Below are 12,015 nucleotides of genomic sequence, written 5' to 3'. Positions count from 1 at the left end.
TCGAGCTTCCCCATGTTTCAGTTTAACCATACGGAATGTGGAATTCTCTCCTATTAAAGATAGCAGTAGGTCAAATGGGGGTGGTGGGAGAGTCCGGAATGAAGGTGTCTGCTTGAATGTTTCTGTAAACCCTATTGCCTGTTTAGAGAAAGTTATTTTCAGCGTTGTGTAGTCCAGCTTTAAATTAGCAAAGCATTAAAAAAAGATTTCTGAAGTCTATTTTCTTTTCTGTTCTTTCTCAAATAAAATGATTTGATAACAAATCCCATCTCTCTAGAAGCATGGTGAGAAAAAAATTTCTGCTTATTTGAAATGATGATATTAATAAAAAATTTTCTGTAGCAGTGCCATTTATTAATCAGTGAGTTATGTAAAGGCACTCTACTGTGGACTGGGATCTCACTAGCAGTTAAATAAGTTATTCTGAAGTTTATAGATATGACACAGTCAACTCCATCCTGCCCTCAGTGCTCTTGCTGGAGAATTGTAAGCTCTCAGATCTAATGGCATGTTGTAAATGCTCCCTACGCCTTTGCATTTTAAATGCACTGGGTTGGCCAAGACCTGTTATTTAAGTGTTTAATCTAAGCCGACTCGTTTGAATTGTAGTGACTTACAGGTCAACTGGATCATCGTTTCTGAGGTGACCATCTGAGCTGGGGAAAGGAGGAGATTGCTGCTCCTGCCGGGCCGGCTGGCTGAGGCCAGGGGTGTTTCCACTGGCAGCTCTCAAGCCAGAGGAAGGTCCACTCCATCCTGCAGAATGTGTGCATACAGAAAGCATAATGTATGCAGAAGCTGGCTAGCTTCGTGGAAAGCAGTCTTCATCCTTCATTTTTTAAAATAGGAGTACATGTTGATATGCAAAATGGGCAGAGGTACTTGCAATAAGTAGGTGACAAATCAGATGTATGAATAGATTGAACTTACTGCTTACTCAAAATTTTGAAATATAGTTTTCACACTCTTTATTTATTTTGCTTGTAAGTTAGCGTGTCTGTGAGAACTATTTTCTTTCCCTATGTCAGTCAAAGTAGCCTTGTTGTGTCTCTATAAAGAAATGTGTCTACCTCCCTGTAGCCTAAGAAGATTACATGGGTATTTCCAAATGATAGAGAACCTAAGACTGAAATCCTTAGGCCTATCTTGGGTTATACAGACAGAAAACTAACAGCAGTTGTAGGAGCAGTGCTTGATTTACATCTATATATACTTGCTCTAGGTTTAAATGCAAGATATTGTAATTTCTGTCTGTTATTTAAAGGGAAATTTAACAAACAAAAACCCCTCTGTTAAATACTCATAGTCTTTAGTGGCCTGTAGGCCCTTGGTATAACAATGACACCTTCCAGAATTGCTCCATGAAATCTTTGGGTGTACATGTAGATGATTTCTTATTTGTATCTGTAATACACTTAGTGTTCAAGCTCTGGTCTGTGCAGCGCATTTCAGAGTTTGAAAGAACAGGTTGCCATACTAGACTGGCTCATAATCTTAGATCTGTAAAGCTGCCTCTGGCAGTGATGAATAACTAATGCTTCAGGGAAGACTAATATCCTCTATTATGCACCTACCCAATTGGGCAATGTCAAAAACAGAAAGATAGGTGTAAGATTATCTTTCTGACCCCTGCAGATCGTGCCCTGAAGTGTGGTGATTACCCTTCTCAGAGTCTAAACATGCGTAAGTGCAGATGGTAGATGTTACAGTCATCTAATCCTTTTTTTGAAAAGTGCTGCCCCAGCTTTGTCTTGATGTGAATAAACCTGTTGTGGCAAATTGCGCTAATTCAGAGCTCAACTTAATACATAGAAATGGAGCTAAAAGCTTATGAAATAGAGGGAAATGCAGGCATATGTGCCTTGCATTGCTAATGCGGTAAGAATTATCCTCTCGGTGTGTAAAACCTTGTTTACAGGTACTGTTTTTGCCTTAAACTTAATTTAAGGCCAGATATGAAGAGGTTTGGTGCCTACATAAGCAGTACTTGTCAGATGTGAGTTTGAACTGTTGATGTTCCTTCTTTAACCTGGTAACCTTGAAAATCCATTTTGGCTATAGTTTCTTATGGCCACGTTTTCCTTGGCTCATAGCTGTGTGGCTGGGGAGCATGAGGTGGGTGTTCAGGTCCTGGCACTGTTCTCCAGCTGGAGTCATCATTTGTCCTCACAGTCCACTGGCTCCGTCTGTTGTGCCTGGCTCAAGTAATGTAACATCTTCCGCAGACTCGTCATTACAGCTGTTTCTGTAGTTTCCAGCAATTTGTGGTTGCAGGACTGTGCAGGATAATCCTCTAATTGACATTTCATCCAGGAGTCACAGGACAGAGAGCATGATCAGCTGTTTGATCTCAGCTATCCAGGGTAATGTGGCTGCTCCAACATTTGAGTCTGCTCAAAGGACAGGTCCTGTTATCCGTCCTTTAAAACCAAGCCTACAAGTCAAACATTTTTAAAAAAATTAAGATTACAGTGGTTCTTCCCTCTTTGGAACTGTCAGAGAACAGACTGGTTTCCAGACACAAGTGCACTGGGGTTAAAGAGTAAATGGTGAATTGTATTTTATATGGTATATCTGTAGACATCACCCTTTCTTAGTCTTTTTTTGGTGCATGTCAATTTAACATTTCACTTGTGGGGTGCAGGTTTAAGGGAATGCTCTCATATGCCTTACATGGTTTGTAGAATCAAATTAGAGGATGTTTATATAAACATATAAAAATTATTTTTGAGCATATAAAAAAAGGCAGCAGCACAGATTCTACAGAAGTCAAGGAAGCAGTTTGTCTGAACCAGCTAGAGGTGAGAGATACTGGCACAACAGCTGTTCTTCTGGGATTTCAGTTATTAAAACACTATGTGGTTGTAAGGGCTGGGGAATCTCCCTGTACAAAACTAATTCTGGATGCTAATTTTGGCTTTCAGCTGCATTCTGTTCGTCTTAATTTTTTTTATATTTTTAAGATTGTTACAACACTGCCTAATATCAATCCAGTCTGATAGAATTCAAAATTCACAGCACAGAAACAAAAGATTATTGCAGTTTGCAGTTCCAGGGAAGAGCCTTCCTGTGTTTTGTGGTGGTGGTGTTCTGGTTTTTTGATCAGTCCTTTCTCCCTTAGGAACTTCTACCAAGGATGCTCAGTATGCTCCCCTACTTCATACTGCCATCCCCTGTGTCACCTTACTGAACACTTGCTTCTGTTGTCTTTTCTAGTAGCACCTCACTGAAGCTGCAGTACTGACCACTTGTCACTGGGCAGCCACATTCTGATATTATCATTGTTTTAGTGAATGACTATTGGATTTAATCTAGGCCAGGTTTTAATTCCACCACCACCACCCATCCCCACTTTCTAATAAGAATTTTTCTCTGACCAGATGCCATGAAATTGATACTCTTGCCTTAATAATTACATTTCATGTCAAGTTATTTCGATTTAACAAAATAAACTGAAGGGATTTCTTGCTTTAATATGTGTGTATTATTAGCAGAACACAGACCAAACTGAGCATAATGTTACACATTGAGGTATGTGCTGTAGTTTTGCAGGAGTTACTGTTAAATATTAGAACAGGATTTGAAAATTCTCACTGATTCATTAGATCAAAACTGAAAAGGATAATAAAGTGTTAAGCTTTATAAGAGTATCACTGTTAGGTTCAGGAGTTGCTTACCGCTTTCTTCATAACATTTCAGAACTGGCTGTTTGGCTTCATATTTATTAGAGGAAAAAGGTGGAAATCCAGCACTGGCTGCTACCCTTGGAGGACAGGTGACCAAAGGGAATGAAGAGCAGTAAATCGTGTCGGTATATACAACAACAACAACAACAACAAAAGAGGAGTCCTGTTTAGAGGAAATGCTGATTACATTGTTCCCAACTGCTTCCCTTTCAGCCTACCCACCTCCAGCAACATTACAGTTTCTGTACTTTCTTGGTACTAAAGCTTTTGGTAGTCTGAGTAGTCGGGCCAGACTGCTACCAACATCCCTATGCCAGTGAGGTTTGTGGGAGGGAGGGTGTGTATGCATACCTGAAGGTATTTTGTGGTTCCCACCTGCCTCTGCGCTGTTGATTCAGTACAGTTCTTTTGCAAGCTGGTTTGTTGAAATGATCCAAGTTCAAAACAATCCTATTCAAAACCCAAAATTCCCAGCTTTCTTTTCCCTCCCTGTAATGAATCTCATATTTGGAGAGATTACCAGATTTATGAGGGTATGGCTAGAAAGAATTTACACTGACACAAATTATGTCTAGTGTGGAAAAACTTAAAATAGGTGTTTAAAGTATTAATGAGGTGTAGAAGAGCTACAGATTTACAGCTAATCTGCACAGACTCGAAAATATCTCTTCTTCTGTGAAGCAATGAAATGAAGTTAATTACAGTATAATTAGACAAGAAGAAAGATCTGTCAAGCGAGGTAGGATTTCTACTTCACTAGTTCTAGGAAATGAGACATTCGGTGTGCACCTTTTCTGACAGAATTGTGTGAAGGGCTGAGAGTGCTGTTTGAACCGTACACTGTAACATAGGTACTGTAAGATACTTATAGTAAGGATTTGTTTGAACCAGCCTGCTAATTTAACTAAAATCTGCATGGCTTTTTTTTTCTTTTAGAATCAAGAGATTAAGGGCTATCGTTGCCTACCTCCAGGCACCATGATTTCTGTGCTAAATCAAGTCACAATTCAGGGCTCCTGGTGTTCAGGCTGACAACAGTTCTCCATTTCCCCCTGCCCCACCTTGATACTGCGAATGACCAGCTTTTTGAAAGTATCAGGTATTAGGACTTTAAGCTAATAACTCTTGCTGAGACTACTATCTTAACCTCTGGATATGTAGTGTATGTATTCGGTGCTGCATCATCTTGATAAGGACTAGTTGTTGTAGGGTATCTAATGTGAAACATGATGGAATGGAATACTTGTCATAAGCAGAGTATTTGATATTTCAGTTGTGTTATCCCAGCTGTCTTTCTCACATTCAAGTTTAATGAGTTATGATCATGTCACGTGGTTCTTTTTGTTCTGTCGTGGTTTGAACAATAGCTTATTTAGTTATAAGAAAGTGCCAGTGCTTCCTGGATTCTGAGGAACTAAGCAGATTATATTTTCAAAATAATGAAGATATCAGTTTATCTTATTTATGGATTTGTCTTGCAGAGAATCAAAATACAACCAGTTTGTGTTTATACAGCAGCCCCCAACTTGAATGGTGCCATTAGACTTGAACTGGTAACTTCTGGGGCTAAAAATATGAGCTTGAGGAAGAAATACCTGCTCAGCATCACCAGTGAATTCCCCTTACGTGACTTCTACACTTGTAGCTCGTGGGTGTCACAGGGCAGTAGTATCAATGATCATGGTGCTTGCTAGGCTGAGATCGGCAAGGGGTATATATCTAGGTGTTCATCAAGAAGGAAAAATTACGCATTTGTCCATATTCTAGGCTAATGCAGTTTGAATTTATCATTATATTAGCTTGTGACTTTTTGTGCTTCTCCAAGCAATAATTTTGATTAGACTTGTATGTCTTGGCTAGGGTGGGGAACAGTCTGAATACTGAAGACAGATGTTGTTGTTGTGTTTATTGTTCATTTGTTTTTCTGTTTGTGTGTAGTTTTATTATGAGTCTCTTTGTATGCATTTCACCATGATGTGTCCTTCCAACCGCCAGCTGTAATTGTTCCTACTTCTGGCTGTAGGTTTGATTGTTTTGTGTAAACGCTCTTGATATGTGAGATTTACACATTCCATCTACTTGCCAGGATTTTGAATCTCAGTTCACTTAGAGCAGTTCCTCAGCTATTGTGAATGTCCTCGATGGCATGCTGAAGTAGACTTTACTCCCTTTCCTGGCCAACATTGACTTTAGCAACACCCTAGTGATTTGACAAATGGATTTCTGTCTGATGGGAAAGAATTGTTTGCTGTAGTTCAAAGCCAGTTTCAGAGATATAGAAAAATATTTCACAAAGAATTAACAGGAGAGGAAGAAAAGGCCTCTGCTGACATACTTTATTGCCACAGGACTGACTTTTACTTGTTAGAACTTAGTAAGCCCGCCACCTAGTAGGGCAAGCTTTAAAAAAGGTAGATTTTTGATAAAGAGAGGTTGTTTACCCTTTGTTATTTACACCAAAAGATATACAGTGTAACAGAAGTCGCATCAAATATTTTAACACATAGCATTTTTCTGTGTTATGTAACATATGGCACAACAAGCATTTGTCTTTCAGCAACAGAATTTGTTTTTTTTGCATTGACTGAGCACTGGCATGGGTTGCTCAGGGAGGTTGTGGAGTCCCCCTCCTTAGAAATATTCACAACCTGCCTGGATAAGGTCCTGCACAACCAGCTCTAGGTGCCCTGCACAAGCAGGGCAGTTGGACAAGATGACCTCTGCCAGTCTCAACTATTCTGTGATTCAGTGATCAGGTTGTCATTGTCATTTTTGAGTTACTGTTGGAAGGAATTGTTTCTGTGCAGAGCCTCATACAGGAGCTTGCTCATGGAGGTTTGTACTGGGTCCAGCTAGGATTGTGTTCATGGAATCACAGAATGATTTGGGCTGGAAGGGACCTTAAAGCCCACCCAGTTCCACCCCTGCCCTGGGCAGGGACACCCCCCGCCCCCAGCCCAGGCTGCTCCCAGCCCCATCCAGCCTGGCCTGGAGCACTGCCAGGGATGGGGCACCCACAGCTGCTCTGGGCAGCCTGGCCCACCGCCTCGCCGCCCTCACGGGGGAGAATTTCTTCCTAATACCTGATCTAAATCTGCCCTCTAAGAGGAGTTATTTTTCTTCGTAGCAGCCCATATGGTGCTCTGTTTTATATTTGGGATTAAAACGTGTTGATAACACATGATGTTTTGCTATTACTGAACAGTAGTCGTACAGCATCAAGGCCTTCTCTGTTTCTCACTTTCCCCCCACAGCAAGTAGGCTGGGGGTGGGCACAGGGATGGGAGGGCATATAGCTGGGACAACAGACCTGATCTGGTCAGAGTGGTTTTCCATACCATATCATGTCACGTTGAGCAATACAACCTGGGGGGTAGTCTTTTCAAGATAGCTGTTGCTCAAGGAGTGGCTGGGCATTATTGGTCCACTGGTGGAAGGGGTGTGCGATTGCCTCTGCACCACTTATTAAACTGCCTTTATCTAAACCCACAGTGTTTTCCTTACTTTTTCTCTTCCAATTCTTTCTCCCATCCCACTGAGGCAGGGAGAGAGCAAGCCTCATGGTGAGTGTTTAATTGCTGCCTGGGGTCAATCAACCACAGGGTTAAGGGAGGAAGGGGACAGAACCGAGAGAGAGACTGCAGAACCTAAACAGTGTTACTGTAGGTACCTAATGACTTGGCAGGGTATCGATCCGAAGACTGTGTTCTTAGTTGTGTAAGACAGGCAAAACTTCATGCAAGAGCCTTCCACCATTCTACCCAGTTTTTCCAATCTTACCCACTTTTTATTTGGCTTGCCATTGGTGTTACCCACCTGGGAAAAGAGCAATTAAAGTAACCAGCTTTCTCTCTGCTGGTGAGACAGTGTGACTAATGAACAGCATTCCGTCTCTTAACTTTCAGGGAGTGGCTTTTGGGGCCATTTTACTTCTCTTACATTTTCAATAAAGCAATTTTTAAAAGTGACTAGTGCATCCTGGAGTGTTAGACATACAGGTTGCTACCCTGAACCTCTTGCATGTTTTGTATTCTAACTGCTCTTGGATTTTTAAACCACTAGCATCCATCCCTTCCTTCCAAAGTAAGACCATTAAAGCTTTTAGTAATTGCAGCTGCAGGGTGGAACGCTGCCTCCTAAAAAGATGGATGACAAAACTACCCTTGGCTTGAAAGAGGCTGTGTTTTCACTTCTTTTAAAAAATGCACAGGCCATACAGTGACTCTTCTGATGCCTTAATTCAGTAGAAAAAGGTTGAAGAGCTACAGTGTGGGTCAGGTTTTTAAACAGATGTCAGTGGTTGAAGTCAGGTCTTTTGAAAAACCCGTACAGAAATATAATGATAGTAGGTACAGGAAATCAGAAAGTAAACACTTTTCACTGTTTTTAAGGGTTATTCTAACTTGAAAAAATGTCCTGTGGTGCCCAAACACTGGAAAATGTCATTGGACACATGAATTTATTTATGAACGTTCTTTGTATCCCACTGTCATGCTAGAGTAAGTACAATTAGAGACAGATCCTGGGATTTTGAAGGCTGAGTGAATGCATTGTGTACAATCTTGATAGGCACAGAGATGCACATAGGATAATTTTAGGCAGCGTGGAAAGAGAAGGATTTCCTTTCCTTTCTTCGCTTTGGGCAGCCTTGCATTATTTCTGGGGACAGCTCTGACTTAAGCATTCAGAAATGAGGAAGCAAAAATGATTTTAGGGTTGACCTTGAGGCCTGGAGGTCTTGGGAAGGATGCACTCTGGGTCTGTTCCAGTTGCTTATCAGGGAAATAGTAACATGGCTATAAAAAACCATGAAACAGGGCGGTTAGTGCCTATAGTTCAAACTGATGGATAACCATGAGACCATGGTGGTTTCTTTGGCTGGTGGCCAGAAGAGACTACAAAGACTTCTTCAAAGTAAGAATCCAAGATATTGCAGACTTTCTCTGGATGTGTACTCAAGAAAATAAATAGTGCTGATAGACTTGTTGTACTGGCATGGTATTTCCAAATTGCTTTTCTCTAATTTCATTAATTGTGTTAATGTTTTACCTGGGTTTGTTTAGTTGTGGAATTCTGTGTAAGCTTGAAGACTTGATATTTTAAAACATAGATTAGTTAATTCTCTAGTTATTTCTAGGGTTTTGATGTTTTAAAACCATATTCTCATCTTCTTTAATATTGCCAAGAATGTGGCAATGCTTCTGTGATGACAGGAAAGTCCAATTTGTATCACTTTTCTCACAGAAAGTTTTGTTTATTCTGTGTGGATATAAAATATTTTTTTTCTTGGTAATACCAAGATGGTGGAAGGCATATGTTTATTAAATATATACCTCCGTATGTGGCTTTGTGAGTTGTCAGTGTAGTTTGGCCACCATAGCGAAGTAATTATATGGTAAACTCTTTTTAAGAAGCATGTGTAATTGCAAAAGAAATCTTTGCTTGTGTACTTAGTTGCCAAAATAAAGGGAGTTGAGATCTGCTCTGAATTGTCAGAATGCACTTTTAACTAGTTAAATCCATGTTTACAACCTTGCCTGTGGTTAACCACCACTAGATAAGATCATGGACTGTCTTATGGTGAGTGCTAACAAGTAAGGGATTGATGATACAATTCACATTTAAATTACTTTTCTTTGTGCTTTATTTTTTTCTGTTGGCTTTGGCTTTGAAGGAGCTTTCTGTGCTGTGAGGAATGTTATCAATTTATTAAGTGTCTGTTTCTCAGAATAATCCGTTGTAGCTGGAAAGGTGGTGGTTGGCCTTCCGTAATACTACACTGCACTGTTTTCTTGCAGTGCTTTATTGGAGAGGCTTCAGTGCTTAAGACCTCTGACAATGTGCTAAATCACATGTCTGGACATATGCAAGATAGGAAACTTGAATCTTGGCAGTATATACGCTATTAAGTCAACATAGCAGCCACACTGCATCTCTTCCTGTTCCTCAGTTATCAAGAAAAGCAAAGAGAATTTATTTCAAGTACTACCTTAATCCTATCCCAGCTATTAGCATAAATCTTCTTCAATTTTCACTGAAGTTTATCAAGTAAAAGTGGTATTTGAGCTGCAGCAGCTGAGGTATGCCACCAGGGTCATCGTGTTATTTTACCAGAAAAATCACAGTGTGTATATGTGTGTGTGTCTACATATGAAAAAAATTTATAAATTTTATATTGAATTATAGTATAAAATCTGTTAAGAAATGCATTAATAATATTCAGTCAAACTAGCTAGGCAGATGAGTGGTGTCCTCCACCAGACTGTAGCCTGCTGCAGAACTGTTCAGAAAAAATAATAATCTTTGCAGCAAAGTTTCTAGATGATCTTTTGTGGAGTATAGTTCTTATGTATTTTCATTTAAATAAAGGATTTTCTTATGAGCACCTTAGGCATTTGATTATTCCCCCAAACAATGGCAGTTATAGGAATTCTGTGGATTGTGTCAAGTATCTCTCGTTTTCATCTGTCTGCTCGATTACAGCATTTTTGATCTCTTCGTCTTGTACTTTGCCATGCAAGGTACTTTGATTAGGACTGTGTGTAAAATTTACATTTCTTCGGTCAGCCTCAGCACTGCTGCTGCTTTGCCTGACATGAACAATGATGTTCCATGGAGTGCCTCATTGTTCCCTAACTACTATTAGCAGCGATATTGATCAGTGATTTTAATGTCGACACTGTGGTCGGAGTAGGATGTGGGCATTGGTGAAAGATGAGCTTTTCACGTGGGAGGAAATATTTTGCATGCCGTGATTGTGGAACTCCCAGTCCAACTGTTTCTGCTCTGTCTAGAAATAAAATAGTGTGTGATGGATATAGTAGTATGCTTGTCTTTATTTTTAAAGATGTCCACTGGAATCTGGACCTCCTGGTAATTTAAGGCTTACACCTGCAGAGAATTTACACTTACAGCTACTGCTTTGCTAGAAGGAGGATATTTGGCTCTTCTGGCACTTAGATGCAGCCTGGCTTAAGCTTTATTTATTTAATTATTAATATGATCCAATCTTTATTTCAGATTACTTTAAAAATGGCCATTGGTGAGCCTGGATTTTCTAGAATATCATTTCCTTAGTGGCTTCTGTATCTTATTCATGTTATATTTTATTTCTCTCCAGAATGAACTTTGTGTTAAAGAGCACGTGCTGAAGAAAGTCTTTGTGGCACTATATGGGATTTGGCATTCTGCTGTGAGGATTACTGATGGGAGATGCCCGGCTAATTCCCAGGGCATACTGTTCCCACAGACAACCTGGAAATAGGTGTGGTTGACGTGAGTAGTAGCAGCAAAGGTATGAAGCTAAGATTGCCTGCTGGAATGGCAGCTCATCAAAGGGCTAGGAAAATCTATAAACTGAGCAATAAAGTTACTTTGAAAGTTTCAGGTTTACTCATTTTACTACTGCAGGAAAATGCTTGTAATGCATATACACATAAAACACATTGGTTTATATTGTGAATATAGTATATATTCTTTGAATAAGTAGATAAGGGGAAATCCCTTCAGAACTCTTCTAATAAGTGTGCTTTATAAACAGGTTATTTTCTCCTGGGATAATCTTAAACAGTGTTTATTGAGGTTTCTTCAACTGAATTGTTTCCTTTCTGTGTAAAGGATGCAGTAGTTAATCGACTTCTAAGTGTACTTGGAAGAGGGTTAATTGTTAATCACTGTCACCAATACTCAGAGGCGTCTAAACTAATTCGGTGAAATTCATGTTCCCTGCAGCAGGAAGTGCTGTATGGTTTTGGCAGTCTGCTGTTAATAGACATCAGTTGTACAGCTTTGCCATGTGGCTAAATCCATGAAAACTCTTGATATGTGTTTTGAAAACAGCCCTTAAAATGGTATTGAAATCAAGGAAATGCTGCATGAAACCCTAACGTCAGTTTGTATTCCTTACTGATAACAGGGAATTCATGGCAGCTGTCAAGGGCCTACATTCTGTCTGTGGGAAGATGCCTGAAGGTATGCAGAAGAGGGAGGCTAGGGAAATACAGGTTTTTAAACCATGATGCTCTTGGAAATATAGAGCTTTATTCTGGTTTACCAGAGGCGTTTATCCTCACTAAAACTCAGATGCTTTATATGCCGAAGTCATTGGATAAAAGAGTTGATAACTGAAACAAAGACTGGAATGCAGATCTTCCCAGGTGATCGTTGTGCCTGTGTGAGTGTGTCTCTGTGTGTGTATGTCTCTGTGCGTGTGTGTGTCTGTGTGTGTGTGTGTGTGTGTGGTCTTTCTGTCTGCAGGATGGACCTTTGATGTTCCCTGCAAGGTGTATCAGTTTCAGCAAGAGAGATCAAGAGCTTCGCGCTCTAAATG

Source organism: Falco naumanni, chromosome 8 (assembly GCF_017639655.2).
Source record: "Falco naumanni isolate bFalNau1 chromosome 8, bFalNau1.pat, whole genome shotgun sequence".
In the NCBI taxonomy this organism is placed as follows: Eukaryota; Metazoa; Chordata; class Aves; order Falconiformes; family Falconidae; genus Falco; species Falco naumanni.
Note: the sequence above shows the minus strand (reverse complement) of the source record.